The 16,951-nt window shown below is 35.2% G+C and overlaps 1 protein-coding gene across 1 annotated transcript in view; it reads right to left on the reverse strand.

Annotated features, from left to right (window-relative positions):
- Positions 1–16,951, reverse strand: part of LOC143234288 (uncharacterized) — a 218,350-nt gene that overhangs the window by 26,431 nt on the left and 174,968 nt on the right. The window lies entirely within an intron of this gene.

Below are 16,951 nucleotides of genomic sequence, written 5' to 3' on the forward strand. Positions count from 1 at the left end.
TCATCTGGCAAACTCTACTTTGCGATTTTGTAATACAACTGACTATATTATCTTACTAATGGTCACAAAATGTATCTCCTGATCAGTTTTCTACTGCTTTTTAATGTCATATTTTTTCTTATCAGGTCAGTTAGAGTCATGGTGAGGGACAAAAAAAACAAACAGTGTTGGATCTCTATGGACACTCAAATTCTATTTTATAATGAAAGTAAAACATTACGTGCGAGGGTTTTATTTGAGAAAACAACAGTTACAGACCTTTAGTATGCGAAAGTGGGAATGTAGAGGGAGCTGAATTGCCACAACATAACATCACGTGATCTCTTACTCTTCGTTTCACTTTTCGGAAAACATTACAAAAAAATAAAATTGCAGACGAAAATATCGTAACTAAGGTTTGAGTATATTATCTGAAAATAGGCTTACCGACATAAAATCAAGTATAAATTACGTCGAGAATTATATTTCATTTAAAACGAGAATAGATTGTCCAACCAATAAGTGAAATGTAAAAAAAACAAAGTAAATAAAAAAACTGCTAGTGATGTTTGAAAAAAGGAACTAAAAAATAAGAGTAAAATGTTATAAATATTATGTGCATGAGAGAATTGTCTATTTCGTAATTTAATTTGTACAATTCGGGTGCTAATTGTTTTTTTACCTAAGGTAACATTTACTGCCTGGTGTGTCATGGTGGTTGAGGCACTTGACTCGTAATTCGAGGATTTCGAATCCCCGTCACACCAAACATGCTCGCTCTTTCAGCCTTGGGGGTGTTATAATGTGACGGTCAATCCTATTATTCGTTGGTAAAAGAGTAGCCCAAGAGTTGGTGGTGGATGGTGATGATTAGCTGCCTTTCCTCTAATCTATCACTGTTAAAATAGTGATGGCTAGTGTAGATAGCTCTCGTGTGATTCTGCGCGAAATTGAAAAACAAATAAATTAAATAAGATTTACATCATTCTACTGTCTTCTAAAGACCGTTGGTATGTGTATCAAAACTTTAATTAAAATAAAGTACAGAGAAATGTTTTGACTTTCTTAGGTCATCTTCAGGTTAACCACCCGTCTTAAAAATACATTTTTAATTCAAGTGGGTTTCTCATCATATGAATTCTAATGCGTTGTTCTTTTAGTCTGCTATAATGACTAAACACTCCAAAATGGAAAATCAGATAGAAGGAATATGTTCACACGTGGCATGCTACGTGTAAAAGATTAAGTTGTTTACTTAATCAGGGTTAATAGCTTTTTTTTTAAAGAAGATACTTAGGAATTTAATTTGTTAATTTGAAGAAAATGGGTTGGTTCTATGAAAGAGTTTTAGATTTCTGAACTGATGAGCGGACCTCAAATCCGTGCGACATTACAAAATATTCTTCACATTTTGAACTGTTGAAGTGATAAAGATGACAGTCAATCCTTTAGTATAGTCGGTAGTTCGCTGCTGGACTTGTAGTAGGTAGTCCTAAATTAGGGACGGTTGCAAGTAATTTCAATGTATGGAGTAAAATCAACCAAACGAATGTTTAAACAAACAGTTGAAACAAAATAAGGAAACGTATGAGATATGGGGCATTAGTTGATATATTTACCACCAGTATAATGGGTTTATGGTGAAATTCTCATGATTCGAAGTGCAAGTTTGCAAGTGACATATTTATACTGAAGAAATAAAATGGACTTTTTCTGAAGAATAAATACACATAATTCAGGTTGTTAAACAATAAATAGTTAAAGGAGCAACATGTTGAAAAGGAGAATCTTCAATTTTCTTTATGAAAACGGAAAATTTTCACTGCAGGGCAATGGGCTTTGAAGCCACACTAGAGAATAACACACGTCCCTAATATAAAGGCTATAGGTACGAAAAAGAATCTTCCGACTCGAAAAAAAAATTGATGAAGCTGGGCATAGCTCCTGGCATCATTAAAAACATAACGAACAAAATTGGAAGTTTATGAAAGTTCACAAGCCAAAATGTTACATGCTTTTAACCATATCTCGACATAAATAACTGTCGTAACAAAAAAGTTAACAGTATAATCTGTAACCACAGCAAGCTCATTTTGACCCAGCATACCTGTCTAAGCCTAAGATTCAACTTAAAATGACTTTTGTTCCCTTTGTCTAGTCGAAAACAGTCATGGAAGTTGTCTTGAACAGTCTGTCGAAAAGAAAAAGTGATTCAAGTTTTATCTCAGTTAAAATTAATCGTTGTTCAGACGATATTGCACAATCATGTTTTGGAGAATGATTTCGGCTGATAAAAGAAAACGTGGTTTCGAGGACAACAAGGGGCCTAGTACCTCGTTCTTATAAAAGTAATATTAAATATCAGTATAAAAATTAACGTCTCTATAAAACTGGTCATATGAAAAGACACTTTTCTTTGTTTTAGGCTTTCTCTTACACTTGTTATCTTCATTTTTCATAAGAAATTGAAAAATATGACTAAAAAAATAGGTCAAACTCGACACGTTTCTTGTGAGACATAGCGTGTTAAAATTAATCGTTGTTCAGACGATATTGCACAATCATGTTTTGGAGAATGATTTCGGCTGATAAAAGAAAACGTGGTTTCGAGGACAACAAGGGGCCTAGTACCTCGTTCTTATAAAAGTAATATTAAATATCAGTATAAAAATTAACGTCTCTATAAAACTGGTCATATGAAAAGACACTTTTCTTTGTTTTAGGCTTTCTCTTACACTTGTTATCTTCATTTTTCATAAGAAATTGAAAAATATGACTAAAAAAATAGGTCAAACTCGACACGTTTCTTGTGAGACATAGCGTGTTTGATCAACTTGGTTTAGAAATTAAAAAAACAAACGAAAAATTATATTACGTTCTATCATTTTTTGAGATGAGTAATTCATTTGCAATTCTAATATAAATTTTAAGTCTGTTTTTTTCTCCATACCCCAGTGATATCCTACCTTTTCTATTATGTAAGTAATGATGATTTCTGTTCATAAATGACTATAATTCATTACGTTTCGCATTACTACTAATGACAAATATTTAAACACTGCATCAAACTATAAATTAATTCTGGTAAGTAACAGCTAGTCTTCATCCAAATAATTAAAACGAATAGTACAACACGAGTGCACCAACTTCGTTATTTCTTATTCACTTAATTTTTACAAAGTAAAATTTCCTTATCTTTAAGTGACGTTTATTTATTATCTCACTAATGGAATATTTCTTGGGCAAATAATAGTGATAAAAAAACTTGTAAAATTTACTTTCTTGTCATCCGTAGTACATTAATTAGATATGCAAAGGCAGAAACGTTTTACCGTTTACGGATTCAAACTCAAATTCTGTGGTAATTAGATATAAAAGAAAAAATAAATATGTAAATTTCTATTAAAACCCCAGCAGGACAAATCTCATTAAGATTTATTTTATTTTAAAGTTTTATTTTTAAATTTGCTCATACAAATAACGAAAACCTGCGAAATTAAAATCATAATAAATTTATTTTTTCCGCACTTTTATAAACATTTTGACGTTTTCTCTACGGGTCTTGTGAACCTGTCCTGTCTCATGATTGGTTTGTTTTGTTTTGAATTTCGCGCAAAGCTACACGAGGGCTATTTGCGTTAGCCGTCCCTAATTTAGCAGTGTAAACTAGAGGGAAGGCAGCTAGTCATCACCATCTATCGCTAAATCTTGGGCTACTCTTTCACCAACGAATAGTGAGATTGACCGTCACATTATAACGCCCTCACGGCTAAAAGGGCGAGTTTGTTTGGTGTGACGGGGATTTGAACCCGTGATCTTCGGATTACGAGTCGAGTGCCTTAACCACCTGGCCATGCAGGGCCGAGATGGCGTATACGTATACTTGTAAAGCTGCATTCTTTTGATATATTACTTAATTTTAAATATCTTAATTTTGATTTTTAACTTTTATCCTCTCTAAAACAACCAACGTCAGAAAAAATATTTTTATCCAAAAACTGTGAATATATTTTGTGAAGTGGCACAGTTTTCCTTTCTATTTAAAAAAAAAATGCCTGCAAATTTTACCTCATAAGTAAATAGAAGAATATTTAACTATTTTCTCGAAAACGTTTAAAAATGTCAACTGGATTTTAGTTCACAATTTAAAACAAAAGAAACAGAATAAACAACAGTCCAAGTCTCTCATTTGTTCTTAACCATTCTCAAAAGTTTGAAGAATGAAAAAGGTAGCTTGATTAAATCTTTACTAAATTCGATCCATCAAACTTTCTATAAAACGATTTACAAAACTTTATGTACTAATAAAGCGAATAACCGCCTGGGGTCTAATGAAAGTGAACGTTGTAGCGCCAGAAAGCTGACTGTGGGTAAATCGATTGTCAGAGAAAAAAAAAAGAAATCGCGCTGTGCGGGAAAGAGATTTTGCGTCTGTTTTTGTTCTTGATGAATAATACGTGAGGTAACTCTTACATGAATAATATATTTGAGAACTGTAAGGTATTCACTCTGCCTTAATCTCACTCTAGTATCCTAAATTAGTTTTACTGATACTAATGTAAAAGAACTTTTCGAATGGATTTTATATACATATGTATATGACACTTTTACGTCTTCTGGGTGAAATCATTGCCATTATGTTTCGATTTTTCAACTCAATTTGTGTAAAAAAAAATTAAATTATTTTAAATCGCAAACGTCCCGAGTTTAACACTTTTCATCTTGGTTGATAAAAGGCCCAGCATGACCACTTGTGTTAAGGCGTTCGACTCGTAATTTGAGGGTCGTGGATTCGAATCCCCGTCGCACCAAACATGTTCGCCCTTTCAGCCTTGGGGTGTCATAATGTGACGGTCATTCCCTCTATTCGTTGGTAAAAGAGTAGCCCAAAAGTTTGCGGTGGGTGGTGATGACTAGCTGCCTTCTCTCTAGCATTACACTGCTAAATTAACGACGGCTAGCATAGATAGCCCTTGAGTAACTTTGCGCGAAATTAAAAAACAAACAAACAATGGTTGATAAATACAGATATTTCCATGAAAATTAGACCCATCTATCAGTTATGAATAGAGGTTCATTGGTTAATCATTCTATATTCATGCATTCGAAATAGCTCAAAATGAAGATTTACGACAATTTCGCAAGAATTAGTTTTGTATTTTTGTCTGAAAATATTTCAGGTTAAAGGTCATAAAATTCTTTTATTAAACGAAAAAAAAAAGTGCCGCTTGAATTTCTCCCTTGTTACCTTTTATTTTCATTGATTAGTTTTAATTAATACAAACAACAAATAGATAGAAATCCTGCTTACTAGTATTAAACATAATGTTATCACATGCAAATATTTATAACTGCAACGTAAATAAATACACACCTATATACATATATTCTAAAGTGGATTTTCATCACAGATTAACATTTGGTTTTAGTCTGTACTTTTAACAGCCTTCATATTTAGAATCTATCTTTACTGTTTACATATTTTTTTCCAACTTCAAACCTTTAGCTCATAGTCCCATCTCTGAGATCTATATTGAGCCGCAGCTGTTTAGGATTCCCTCTGATAAATCTATTAATTGAAGCAACGCAAGAAAACAAACGTACTGTAAATTATTTGTAGAATTAGACCATGTAGCGATTTATTTATTTTTTCTATTGACAGTGAAAGCAAAATACTATGGAGTCTACATTCCAGAAGCAACTAGATACCAGTTAAACCACCAATAAAAAAACCCATTAATGTTGAAGAAAATATCCATTCTAGACCAGAAAGAGTCGATATAAGTTACGAGCGCCACCTGGCTGTGGTGGTCCTAATATGTTACTTTATTACAATATTAGAATTTGATGTAACAAGCTTGTATATACTACAAAAGAGAACACTAAGCATGTCTGTTTGTCCGTTATGATAATTTCTTACATTTAACTAACCCTATTTTTTAGATTTATTATTATTCAGCAGCTAGAAATAAATTTATCTACAAATCTTTTGAGTTCTACATTCAGTTATAAATATCTGTTCCATTGAAAATAAGTTTTATTTAGGGATGTTTGATGTATCCGATGTCGACAGGGGTTAAACATCATAATAAAAGAGAGAGAGAGACAAAGAAACGTATGACGTCATGAAACGTGAAGCTCCCACATGTTATTTGTCAGTTAAATGCCATCCTGAAAAATATTTACTTTAACGTCAGATACGTTTTTTAAAAAAAATTGAAAACGTGTAACTTATGAACGAATAGTTTTGAAACAGAACTAAACTATCTAACATACTTGATACACAGCGTGTCCATCATGTATTGTACCATTACAAGTTATCGATTTCTGCAAGCTAAACCCAAAATACGTGCACATAATAAACGATCGTAGGCGGAACAAAGGTGTGTCTAGGTGATGATGGGTGAAAGAAACCTTGGGTTAAGACCGAACTTTAATACAATAAAGGAAATTTAATCACATATCAGGTTTTTCATCGCTTCACTAGTGGCATATTAACAACGTTGAATTAGATACAGCGAAGATGTCTTCTAATTAATTAAATTATATATATATTTAATAAGGTGTGTGTGTGTTTTCTTATAACAAAGGCACAGTGGTATATCTGCTGAGTCTACCGAGGGGAATCGAACGCCTGATTTTAGCGTTGTAAATCCGTAGACTTACCGCTGTACTAGCGGGGGGACTTTTATGAGGTTATTAGCTGACTATATCTTAGTTTACCAGCAGATAAAAGTTAACCAACAAGGGGTAAATGCAAATCATATCGTAGGGTTTAAGGAACAGTTTCAATTCGATCAGTTGTGGAATATTTTACATACAGGATGTACAAGATAGAAACGCTCACCCATATTTCAGTTGCTACTACACGACTTCATCAACTTAAGATACAAATCTTAAGCCTTTCCTTTTTAAGGATAACCTAAATTAAGTTTATTTTGTGAACCAGTCATTTTCTTTACAAATGGAAAACAATGTGCTCAATTGATTATTGTTGATCTCTGAGGTGTCTTTATTTGATTCGTTTGGTTTTCTTCTCACGTAAATAATAGTTGCATTGGGAAATATTCATTAAAACTACAAATATTATTCCACATAGCGTTTCAGTAGGAACATGCTCGTCCTTTCAACAGTAGGGGCGTTATAATTTCACGGTCAATTCCACTATTCGTTGGTAAAAGAGTAGCCCAAGGGCTGGCGGTGGGTAGTGATGACTAGCTGCTTTCCCTCTAGTCTTAAACTGCCAAATTAGGGACAGCTAGCGCAGATAGCCCTTTGTGTAGCGAAATTAAAAACAAACAAACTCTCTAGTAAATAAACATCACGTGATCATTCACAGATGAAAACCCTACACATAGATGTACGACACAGAACGCATCAACTTCTCTCGCTGTACATTTTTGAAAATCGAAACCTACAGTTGTCTGGCAGGAGCTTGTGGTTAGAGTGCTTGACTTAAAATCTGTGGGTAGTGAATTCGAATCCAATTATGGTTGTTGCTGTTTTGAATTAAGCACAAAGTTACACAATGGGTTATCTGTGCTCTACTCACCACAGGTATCAAAACCCAGTTCGTAGCAATGTAAGTACGCAGATATACCGCTGAGCCACTGGAGGGCATCCCATTATGGAACGTGCTCGTATTTTCGGCAGTGGGGGCGTTGTAATATAACGGTCAATTCCACTTTTCTTTTGTAAAACAGCAGCCTAAATGTTGGCGGTGTCCATCAGTTGATTTTCTTCGTGTCTCACATTTATAAATTACGAACGGCTAGCGCAGAGAGCCCTCGAGTTTCTTTTCGCAAACTTTCAAAAAGACAAACAAAAATAACAGCAAATACCAAACATACGATTGCGAAAGATAGATATTTATTATTGACGTAGATGGAGCGAGTTTTTATTTGTATGAATGACTCCGTTTCTTTCATCTGAACTGTTGTCTATTTGTGGCGAAATAAACATTTTAAAGGTTCTCGTTCTAATGGTTTTTCGACTCACGACAAGTTGCAGATGATGGATGTCTGTTTTAAACGTCAAGACCAAACAGGATAGTTAGTACAAGAACCTAACTTCCCTTGTACAGTGCCCTTTTTTATAACAAGCTAATGTTCCTAGAGAAATGCTCTTTTGTGTGTAATATAACAAGCTAATGTTTCCGGACAAAAAAATATCATTTTTTTCCAGAACAGCAGCTGAAACTGCGTCAGGGCGATGTTTCCAGCAGTGCATCAAAATACCACACGTGTAATTTGAGAAAGGGTAGACAGACCATCCTATTGGAATCAATATGATTCATTGTTATGAGGGATTGACGGAAAAATATGATAAAAATGAGACTCCCTGATTTCTGTGTTTTCTGGAAGCACAGAGATATTTGCAAAAACAAAGAATTAGTATTTGACAAGTGTCAAATAACACAGTTAAGTAGTAGGCTTATAAATCATGTGTCATTAAACTTGTAGGACGAGCTTTTAAATTTCAAAACTAATCGTGATGTTTTTTGTTGTTTTCACATCAAGGATTCATTTCCAGAAAACGCATGCTCTGTCTATCCTTGGGCGCGTTTGTGTGTTTTTTTATTTTTATTTTGCGCAAAGCTATTCGAGGGCTATCTGCGCTAGCTGTTCCTAATTTAGCGGTGCAAGACTAGAGGGAAGGCAGCTAGTCATCACCACCCACCGCCAACTCTTGGGCTACTCTTTTACCAACGAATAGTGGGATTGACCGTCATTTTATAATACCCTCACAACTGAAAGGATGAGCGTGTTTGGTACGACAGGAATTCGAACCCGCGACCGTCGGATTACGAGTCGAACGCCTTAATACCTGGCCATGCCGGGCCCTTTGGACGCGTGACGCTTAATAGAATACACTCACATATGTATAAGTAGGTCTATAAGTCAAGTTTTGGAACACTTTATAGGATCTACACTATTTGCCATATCAGGAATCCTTCAAAACTAATTGATCCCATTATGGGTAGGATTGTTTATCTGTTAATAGCAGCATAGATTTGGAATATATACAAGTAAAATTACGCTTTTCATCCTTATTGCTGGAAATTCGAAATATGCAAACTAAATTTAACGTAATCATAGTTTATCCATTTAGCAAAATTATAAGTAATAAGAGTAAATAATTTATAATTATAAAAGAATTATATATATATATATACTAGTATTTAAAAATAAAAAAACAAACATACATTTTCAGAAACTCATTTTATTCGATGTTGATAAATTATGTTGGGAATTAACAACAAGTAAGACATAACAGACAAAACCAAAACCAAAACTATACAGACGGATTTCATAAACTTATTATCTTCACTCAACATTCTAGTATCGTTCGATAGACGGAATTTCAGTTATCATGAAATATAACTGATTTTACTGTCGGTATTTTAAATGTTTTGTACTGTAGTACAGTTATAAAAGTTTTATAAAGACGTAGAAAATAAAAATGAGGCATAACAGAAAGGTCTAAGTCACGTAGGTAACTGACGCAAGATGTCCATTTTTCTTTAACTTCATGTTTCTTAATTGATTTGTGAGTACAGTTTCCAATACTTCTTAGAGGTACGGTATAAAGCAATACCACAGTCGCTAGGAAATGAAATTTTAGAAACTTTTCCCATTTCTGTAAAGCATCACAACACTTTTAAAATATCCATTTTTAGGTCGATATAGGATTCTTTTTTTTTTGGCTTTTTAACATTGTATTGTTTTCATTTAACTGATATATAATTTTATATTAAATTTTTTTTCTCAATCTAATACGTAAGAGCGGGTTCAGGAAACGATATTCAAAAGTTAAGAGTTAACTATGAAAAGTACGATGGTTGTTTAAATTATAAGAACGAGTTGTTCTGTAACTGATTGCTGCACGTAAATAAATATATTACAGTATAATATAATAGTGTTTAGAAAACATTGTATTTTGCCTTTGAAAAAATTATGACAAAATAATGCTGAATATTATTACCGTATGCCGCCATATTTGATTTTGTCTGCTTTAGCTCAAAGTCTTACGACAAGCTATCCGCGTTTTGTCCACGGTGGAGACTCGAACCAAGGATCTTAAAGTTGTAAAACTATAAACTCCCCATCGACACAATGGGGCAGAAATCTTTTTGTTTTAAACGAAAAGTCACCCAATAAGCTATCTGTGATGTGTCCACAACAGTGATTAAACCTCGAATTGTAGCGTTATAAGTCCTCATATTTTTTACAGCTTTCTTTTTTATTTTGTTTAAATTTTGCGCAAAGCGACACGAGAGCTATCTGCGCTAGCCATCCCTAATTTAGCAGCGTAAGACTAGAGCGAAGACAGCTAGTCATCACCACCCACCGCCAACTCTTGGGCTACTCTATTTACCAACACATAGTGGGAATGACCGTCACATTATAACGCCCCCGCGGCTAAAAGTGCGAGGATGTTTGGTGTTACGGGGATTCGAACACGCAACCGTTGGATCATGAGTCGAGCGCCTTAACCATCTGGCCATGTTGGGCCCTACAGCCTTCACACTTAATTGAAAACAAAAAGACTTATAATGATTAACAGAAAACAGCAACCACTACGTGAAAGAAAAAGATAAACGAACATTAAACCCAGAACATCTTTATTTATATATTTGATTTGGAAATGTAGAACATGGATTTTGTTTCGAAATTAAAAAGAAAGATAAATGCAAGGGGATCTAATGTACACTCTAAAACATCAATAATGAGAAAAATAACAACAACAGAATTTCCAGTAAGATAAAGATAAGATAACTTTCGGAATTTGAATGAACGACATAGGTACAAAACTCTGAGGTGTATCTGGATCCTTTTAACTAGTTCAAGTGGAGCCACAACTGGCTGTATTGAACAAAACATCAGACGCAGGTGCTGTTGGCAGCACATGTGTAAACGAATAAAACTGAATTAATGAACACACACACATGCGTGTGTATATGTGTGTGCAAACAAAGGTTGGGAATTTTCAAGTTTGCATGTTCGGGGACCGTTTTATACATCAAATTCTCTATGAATTAAACAACAAGAAGAACAACAAATCAGCAATTGCCGAGATGATTTTATTCAAGTAAGTTGATCCAAAATTAAATACTTTAAGAGTTACGTTGTACTAGTTGATTAATACAAACTTCTTTTTATGTGTACCTTACCCCAGATGTATTGCTTATATATCCAATGTTCGTGTAAATTTAACATTCGTATAATTACTCCGGTTTACTGTTATTAATAATACTGTATCTTAGTACATCATAAAGACATAATAAACGGACTTAGGGTTCGGCATGGTCAGGTAGTTAAGGCAATAGACTCGTAATCTGAGGGTCGCGAGTTCGAATCACCGTCGCACCAAACATGCTCGTCCTTTCAGCCATGTGAGCATTATAATGTGACTATCAATACCACTATTCGTTGGTAAAAGAGTAACCCAAGAGTTGGCGGTGGGTGGTGATAACTAGCTGCCTTCCCTCTAGTCTTACACTGGAGACTTAGGGACGGCTAGCGCACATAGCCCTCGTGTAGGTTTGCGCGAAATTCAAACCAAACCAAACGGACTTAGTTCCAAAGAAAGGTTTACTAACTGTTCTGGATATATTTATTGATAAACCATAAAATCTATAGGAATAAACACTGAAAACCTCTACCAAAGTAAGAAAACAATTAGGCTTGACACGCCTCTGATTATGGAGTTGCAATAAAGAAAAACTCAGCAGTATAGAGCTGTTAAAGATACATAATTACATGGTGGATACCCTGACTTTTAAATAGGTATATTCAGTTTCCTTTTGCTTTACACTCAGGTATTTACTCAAATAGTCACAGCAGTCGTAACAGAACCTAAACCCGCGTACTACTAGCGCTCACTTGAAGATACAAAGTAATAGACGTATTGCCATGAAAATTAAATGCGTAACGTTTCACCCATTCGGAAGCTAAAGAAAAAATACGATGGTTCATCAATATTTAGAAACGGAACATCCAGCTAGAGGAGAATAAATGAGCATAAGGTTCAGAGTACTGGACAACAGAGGTGAGCGTAGGGTTAGTGTTTGGCAGGAACCAACAGGGTGGAGATATGGGAGTACATAACCCTCAAACTTGGTACCAAATGCAACAAACACTATAACTCACCACATAAGCAATTATACTGAGCGTTAATAACAACCGATAACATGGTGTGCTATTTAGTTTAGAACGGCTATGAAAATCCCTTATCAGACCAGCGATAACCTAAGATCTAACGGCTGGCTACTTTATGAACGCTTATCAGGGCCAGGTGGTGTACCTGTGTTTTACACAAGGAGCTGTCTTTTGAACGCATGTTAGTGCCACGTGATTTAACTGTATGTTGCACAAGGCGCGACTGCGAGCAATTGCCACAAGCAACTTCATAAAACGCAACCAAGCGTAATCAGTTGGGTACAAGTTAGCAGCTTAGAGTAAATAAGACACGTGAATTAAACAAATGACGCTCATTCTACACCACGATAAATTAAATGAGTTTTGTCAGAATAAAAAGGAACAGAAAAAGATATATTTCCAATGTGTCAATCAGTGTGTTTGCCCGTGCAACGACTACAACACACAGGCAGTAGTTTCTGAGGAAGGATCCACTTAACCATTTTACTCAATCTCACCTTCTCTAGACAGCCATCGGCGGTTAGTAAATCGCATAGGGCAAGAAAAACACAAACTAAAACTTAAATAAATATACCGTGTAATATTTAGTTAAGTTCCAAAATCATCTTTATTAAAACATACAGAATATTTTCAAGCTTTCGCTTTGGTTTGTTTGTTTGTTTGTTTTTTGGAATTTCGCACAAAGCTACTCGAGGGCTATCTGTGCTAGCCGTCCCTAATTTAGCAGTGTAAGACTAGATGGAAGGCAGCTAGTCATCACCACCCACCGCCAACTCTTGGGCTACTCTTTTACCAAGGAATAGTGGGATTGACCGTCACATTATACACCCCCACGGCTGGGAGGGCGAGCATGTTTAGCGCGACGCGGGCGCGAACCCGCGACCCTCGGATTACGAGTCGCACGCCTTACGCGCTTGGCCATGCCGGGCCTCTTTCGCTTTGGGATCTAATTGAATGTGGTCGGTCATGGCTTGTTGGCTGGGACGCTCGACTCGTAATCTGAGGGTCACGGGTTCAAATTTCATTCACTTAAATATGTTCGCCCGTTCAGCCGTAGGGGCATTGTAATGTTTCGATCAGTCCCACTATTCGTTGGTAAAAAATTAGCCCAAGAGTTGGCGGTGGGTGGTGATGACTAGCTGCCTTTCTTCTAGTCTTACGCTGCCAAATTAGGGACGGCTAGCGCAGATAGCCCTCGAGTAACTTCGTGCGAAAATAAAAAACAAAACAAAATAAACAAAATCTGACTAGATATCAACTTGTCCGACTTTGATGCCAGTCCCCCGCTAGTACAGCGGTAAGTCTACGGATTTAGAACGCTAAAATTAAGGGTTCGATTACCCTTGGTGGTACTCAGCAGATAGCCCGATATGGCTTTGCTATAAGAAAACACACATACTTTGATGGCAACTTTAACAAAGATCCTTTCCTACATAGAAGGATAATAACACTTTGCATATGTTATTGAAATGGCGTGTCGTTTTCATATGTGGGAAGTGACGTTGCTGTGACGTATGCAGCACCTGTGTATTTAGTTCGTGATAAGTCTTCAAACATTAGACAATGCAATACCGCAACGTGTAAACTTATCGATGGAAGAATATTTATTAGAACCCTTCCCAGGGAAGGATATTCTTGAAGTGATGAGTATTAAACGATTTTGAGCCAAATGATCCAAAGGAATCACTCGCACAGCGGAAGGATTAGGACAATAATGGTCTACAAATTAAAAACAACATTCTGATTTGCATAGTACATAATGGTTATGAAAGCTAAAACTTTATTACAAGAGAAAAATATTAAATATCACAAAGTGATAAAATCTTACAATCTTAGAATTTACAGAGTTGTTGTCAAACCCTGAAACCAAAGGATATTTGCATCAGAAAAATGGCTGGAGTAACAACAAACCTTTTTGGACACACAATTGTCAACCGCCCCGATAAAGCTCCAGTAGATGTCTGTGGCTTTAGCCTGCTTAAATGATATTTTTTGGAAACCAATGTCCAAGTGGAGAGAATACCGCATATTTCCCGAGATGTGTAGTTTAAAATTGACCTAGGTTGTTAATAACTTTAGAAATTGTATCGTCTAAGATAGGCGTGTATGTCTCCAGCAGGTGTTTGTGTAACTTCTGTATAATATTAGTAGTGAGTAGGTATGTGGAATATTAGGATAACATTAGCAGTGAGTAAGACAATTGGAACATCTGTATAATAAATAATCAACAAAAAAATTCTTTATTGATTAGAAAACGGTTAATATCCTCTAGTGACGATGTTTTATGTTTAAACTAAGGAAATGCCTATCTCTTTCTCCACAATGAAGTTCGCCATATGTTACGCCACAAAGCGCAACAAATTCAAAAGTATCTACAAATAACTCGATGGTTTCTCTGTATGAATTTTTTGATGAGATTTAAAACTTGATTCAAAACTAAAATTTTTTTTAGGAGTTTAGGATGTGTCTTTAATTGTTCCATAAGATATTTAACACAGAGATCGCTGTATAGAAATACAAATCTGGAATAATCTCATTCAATTTGTGATAGGGAAATCACCAAGTTGTGAACCAGTAAAAAATTTAAAAATATATTATTATTGTGTTTAAATTGTGTAATAAGTACAGTGTGTTTTATTAAAGCGTAGTATGTTTGGATTTTATCATTTTGCTACTCTCTGTGTGTGATTTTATTGATGCTAAGTAAATTAATTTTGAGATTTTTCCCCAATCTGTTTAAATTATAATATATTGAAGTTTCTTTTGCTAAGAAAGGTTAGACGGCTTGAGATTATTGTTCTTGGTAATTCAGCTTGGTTCAAGTACCCCCAGGCCCCAACGATAATGTTTCTTTCAATAATCACAGTTGAACGGTAGGAACATTTGTTTTTTGAGGAGCAGAACCCCCATCTTGTTACTAGTGGCTGTTTAAAAATTGTCTTTATTTGAATAGTGTTTCGTATTGTTTTTAAACCAATGTTATTTTTAGCGTTGTTTGTTTAGAACATAAATATGCTTTTTAGCTTTAGTGGTGTAGTTTTAAAACTAATTTACGGATTCCAATTTATGTAGTGATGTACGTTCGATTTTGTTTAGATGGCTGACTTTACAAGAATCTGTAGATAAAACCACTGGCGATGAATACTCAGTAGCTTCGTGGAAAGGAATGTAAAAAATAGAATTTTCGCACTAAAGAAATAAATATTCCAGTACTACAGAAACCCACACATACACGTGCCAGATGTTGGGGTTATTCTTACTGGTCTAAAGTTAATTTGATTGAAGACTGGATTGGAACATTAATAACACAACTCAAGTCGGCTGGAACATTGATAACGTAACTCTAGGTTTAACTTTCCAATATTTTATGTCACAATGGAGCTAATGACTATTACCAAGTTGTTTTTGTCGTGAGCACTGACTGTATAGCTAGTACACGTAATGAATAAAACAATATTTTAATATCTTTAAGATTAATAAAAACACCAAAAATCTCCACCACCCATGGGGTGGGGATCTGATTAGTTCACGCACGTATCAAATAGTAAAATATGAACCAGCGTTTGTACTACGTAACTTTCCTAAAATCACTAGTTTTAAATGAAATTGCTTATTGACGATGTTATTTAACCGATTATCATTAGGGTAACTTGTCTCTCATTAACTGATCTTGCAAACAGTTGGGGCCTGGCATGGCCAAGCGCGTAAGGCGTGCGACTCGTAATCTGAGGGTCGCGGGTTCGCGCCCGCGTCGCGCTAAACATGCTCGCCCTCCCAGCCGTGGGGCGTATAATGTGACGGTCAATCCCACTATTCGTTGGTAAAAGAGTAGCCCAGGAGTTGGCGGTGGGTGGTGATGACTAGCTGCCTTCCTCTAGTCTTACACTGTTAAATTAGGGACGGCTAGCACAATAGCCCTTGAGTAGCTTTGTGCGAAATTCCAATACAAACAAACAAAATGCAAAGAGTTATGAATGTAATTTGAAAAGCAAAATATGAGTTAACGAAGAGCTCACACCATAACCGTAAAATGATTTCGCGGTTAGGCTTAGGTTACTCAGAATTACTTCACATTCAATTTAGGTTAATACAGTCAGTCCTACATCATAATTTCACACACTTTCACTCTGATGCACCGTTGAAGTGATGGAACTACTAATTGTTTTGTTTTGTCAAATCAGTTTCACCGATTCAATTAATGACTGTGATAATTATAAGGTAATTGAAAAATAAATTTTATAATCTGGGCTTTAAGAGCTTTGTTTTAATTGTTAATTTATGGATTCATTTTAAAGTAACGTTTTAAGAAGCTTAGGAGCCGAATGTAGCATTACACAGCTATCAGCTGGTATCAAGTAGCAATTAGAAAATTTTCAACAGGCTAACGAAGTAGGTTGAATAAAACTGTTATATAAATTCAAAATTTTCTTTGCCTGTTTTGAGCAAATAACGTTATTTTTTACATAAACTAAAATAACAAACAAAAAGAATCTTTTCGAACCTTACCGTTTAAGATATTTTACGAACTGACAGTTATTCAATAAATACGACATTCTACTCTTACTCATAAGTGAATTCTCTTTTAATAAATCCTCTGAGCACCAAATATGCTCGCCCTTTCAGCCGTGCGGACGTTATAATGTGATGGTCAGTTCCACTATTTGTTGGTTAAAGAGTAGCCAGAGAGTTGGTGGTGGGTGATGATGACCAGCTGTCTTTCCTAATCTTACACTACTAAATTATTGACTGCTAGCGCAGATAGCACTCGTGTAGCTTTGCGCGAAATTAAAAAACAAACAAATAAACTTAAT

Source organism: Tachypleus tridentatus, chromosome 12, assembly GCF_004210375.1.
Source record: "Tachypleus tridentatus isolate NWPU-2018 chromosome 12, ASM421037v1, whole genome shotgun sequence".
Lineage (NCBI taxonomy): Eukaryota > Metazoa > Arthropoda > Merostomata > Xiphosura > Limulidae > Tachypleus > Tachypleus tridentatus.